The sequence below is a fragment of the Nycticebus coucang genome, chromosome 20 (assembly GCF_027406575.1).
Source record: "Nycticebus coucang isolate mNycCou1 chromosome 20, mNycCou1.pri, whole genome shotgun sequence".
Classification (NCBI taxonomy): Eukaryota; Metazoa; Chordata; class Mammalia; order Primates; family Lorisidae; genus Nycticebus; species Nycticebus coucang.
Window position 1 is genome coordinate 49247 of NC_069799.1, and position 3832 is coordinate 53078.

Sequence of the window (3832 nt, forward strand, 5' to 3'; positions counted from 1 at the left end):
CTTGCTGCTGTAGACACTTCTCTTAAAATTAATTTATATGAAAAAGATTTAATTCTCAGTGGCAAGGCTTAAAAGAGATGAATAGAAAGGGAAAGGAGAACATCCAAAATTTGCAGACCAATTGAGAAATTGTGTAATGGAGGGAAAATACCAAGAGGGGGTTTTTTGGTCTAGGTTGGTTGGTTGTTTTTTTTCCGGCTTATATGTTGAGGCAAGGTGCTCTTCAGTTTTGATGATAATTCTCAGTATAGAAAAGAGAATTAATGAGCTGTAAACTTGCCTAGAGTCAGTTTTAGGAGGACTCTGAGGAAAACATATTGCCTGTGAACAAGTGGTGATGAAGTGGGAAATACTTCAGAATAGGGAAGAACAAATAATTAGCTGACTTATTATCCTATTCTCACAGAAACAGCCATTTGCTAAGAGTGCGAACTCTGCTGTCCAATCTAGAATGTCTTGATGGAAAGATTTTATAAATAGCAAAATCAAGTTGTGCTTGTGTTTATTAGTCCCTGTTTGATCCCTAACCAAGAAAATCAGATGGAATTTTCAGTAAACGACTCTCTCTCTTTCCTATTTTGTCAGATCCCTAATTGACAAAAGGGATTTGATTGGCCATGTGGATAACAGATGAGATTGAAGTGATGTCTCCTGTATGAGTTTTCAGCTTGAACTGTGCATCACAGTGATCTGGGGAAATTTTTTTAAAAGTCTATAAGTCTAGGCCCTTCCATGAATATTTTGATTTAGTAAATGTAATAAATCGTGGAATGTATATTTAAAAATATTTCCTCAGAGGTGACATGTCTCAAAAACATCAGAAATCACTAGATCAGTTGGGATTTGATAGGGACTACTTCCTTCAAATCTCTTCTTTCCAATAATATTAGCCTGAGATTTATCTTTCTCTACCTCTGTGGTTGGAAAGGTAAAAGAAATATTTTTGGCAATCTTAATCATCTTACAGAAAATAACACCTTGCTTTTTTAAACCATAAATAGTTTACTGCAATTAAGAGGGTCTTTAGAAATTTCTTTATGCGAGGTTTTTCAATAAGCAGGGGTGGACACTTTCAGGATCTCGTGACTGTTGTGATTCAGGTGATAGGTCAATAAATGTTTATTGTAAGCAGGATTTTCTTAATTAGAAGAGTAGCAAATCCTGACCTGTGTTTTACTTGAAGCTGTGTGATGAACTGTCTCAATGTCTGTCAAGTTCACAGAGCTTTAGCATAATCAGGATGGCAGGATTTTGTTGTTGTTGTTGTTGTTTGTTTTTGGCTGGGACCGAGTTTGAATCTGCCACATCTGGTATATGGGGCCAGCGCCCTACTCTTTTGAGCCCAACTCCCAGTATGGCAGTTTTAAACATTGAAAATAATGAAGTTAATAGGAATACAGCTAAGAATTCTTTTAATAATTTAGTTTCAGCAATCCTATGAACTGATTATGTATTTGGTTAACAATTTGGGAAAATTAAACATAAATAGATTAGAAATGAATAAATGTAAAATTTCTTTTTTTTATTAAATCATAGCTGTGTACATTAGTGCAATCAAGGGGTACAATGTGCTGGTTTCATATACAATCTGAAATATTTTCATCAAACTGTTTAACATAGCCTTCATGGCATTTTCTTTGTTATTTTATTAAAACATTTGTATTCTGCATTTAGTAAGTTTTGCCTGTACACATTCTAAGATGCACCGTAGGTGTGGCCCCACCAATTACCCTCCCTCCACTCCACCCTCCCCTCTTCCCTCCCCTCCTTAGGCCCTTTCCCCATATTCTTTTGCTATGGTTGGGTTATAGCCTTCATAAAAGCTATAACTTAGCTTCATAGTAGGACTGAATACATTGGATACTTTTTCTTCCATTCTTGAGATACTTTGCTAAGAAGAATATGTTCCAGCTCCATCCATGTAAACATGAAAGAGGTAAAGTCTCCATCTTTCTTTAAGGCTGCATAGTATTCCATGGTATACATGTACCACAATTTATTAATCCATTCGTGGGTGGATGGGCACTTGGGCTTCTTCCATGACTTAGCAATTATGAATTGGGCTGCAATAAAAATTCTGGTACAGATGTCTTTGTTATATTGTGATTTTTGGTTTTCTGGGTATATACCTAGTAAAGGAATTATAGGATCGAATGGCAGGTCTATTTTTAGATCTCTAAGTGTTCTCCAAACATCCTTCCAAAAGGAACGTATTAGTGTGCATTCCCACCAGCAGTGTAGAAGTGTTCCCTTTTCTCCACATCCATGCCAACATCTCTGGGGTGTTTGGAGATTTTGTTATGTTAGCTAATCTTACTGGAGTTAGGTGATATCTCAAAGTAGTTTTGATTTGCATTTCTCTGATAATTAAGGATAATGAGCACTTCTTCATGTGTCTGTAGGCCATGCACCTGTCTTCTTTAGAGAAGTTTCTCTTCAAGCCCTTTGCCCAGGCTAAAATTGGATCACTTGTTCTTTTCTTGCTAATACGTTTGAGTTCTTTGTGGATTCTGGTTATTAAACCTTTGTCGGAGGTATAACCTGCAAATATTTTCTCCCATTCTGAGGGCTGTCTGCTTGCTATGCTTACTATGTTCTTGGCTGTGTAGAGCTTTTTAGTTTGATCAGGTCCCAGTAGTGTATTTTTGAAACTGCTTCAATTGCCTGGGGAGTCCTCCTCTTAAAATATTCACCTAGGCCGATACCTTCAAGCGTTTTCCCTGCACTTTCTTCAAGTATTTTTATAGTTTCATGTCTTAAGTTTAAATCTTTTATCCAGTGAGAGTCTCTCTTAGTTAATGGTGAAAGATGTGGGTCCAGTTTTAGTCTTCTGCAGGTTGCCAGTCAGTTTACCTAGCACCATTTGTTAAATAGAAATCTTTTCCCCACTGAATGTTTTTAATTGGCTTGTCAAAGATCAAATAACAGTAAGTAGCTGGATTCATCTCTTGGTTCTCTATTCTGTTCCAGACATCTATCTCTCTGTTTTTGTGCCAGTACCATGCTGTTTTGATCACTATCGATTTATAGTACAGTCTCAGGTCTGGTAGCATGATTCCTCCTGCTTTGTTTTTGTTTCTGAGTAATGTCTTGGCTATTCGAGGTTTTTTCTGATTCCATATAATACGAAGTATTATTTTTTTGAGATCTTTAAAAGATGACAGTGGAGCTTTAATAGAAATTGCATTAAAATTACATATTGCTTTGGGTAGTATAGATATTTTAACAATGTTGATTCTTCCCATCCATGAGCATGGTATGTTTTTCCATTTGTTAACATCTTCAGCTTAAAGTTTCATAGTTCTCTTTATAAAGATCTTTCACGTCCTTTTTAGGTAAACACCCAAATATTTCATCTTTTTTGCCACTACTGTGAAAGGAATAGAGTCCTTGACTGTTTTTTCGGCTTGGCTATTGTTGGTATATATAAAGGCTACAGATTTGTGGATGTTGATTTTGTAGCCTGAGACATAGCTGTATTCCTTGATCACTTCTAAAAGTTTAGTAGTAGAATCCCTGGTATTTTCCAGATATAAAATCATATCATCTCAAAGAGTGAATGTTTGATCTCTTCTGACTCTATATGGATACCCTTGATTGTCTTTTCTTCCCTAATTGCAATGGCTAAAACTTCCATTACAATGTTAAAGAGCAGTGGAGACAATGGGCAGCCTTATCTGGTTCCTGATCTGAGTGAAAATGATTTCAATTAAAAACCAGTAATCTGGGTGGCGCCTGTGGCTCAAGGAGTAGGGCGCCGGTCCCATATGCCGGAGGTGGTGGGTTCAAACCCAGCCCTGGCCAAAAAAAAAAAAAACAGTAATCAAATAAA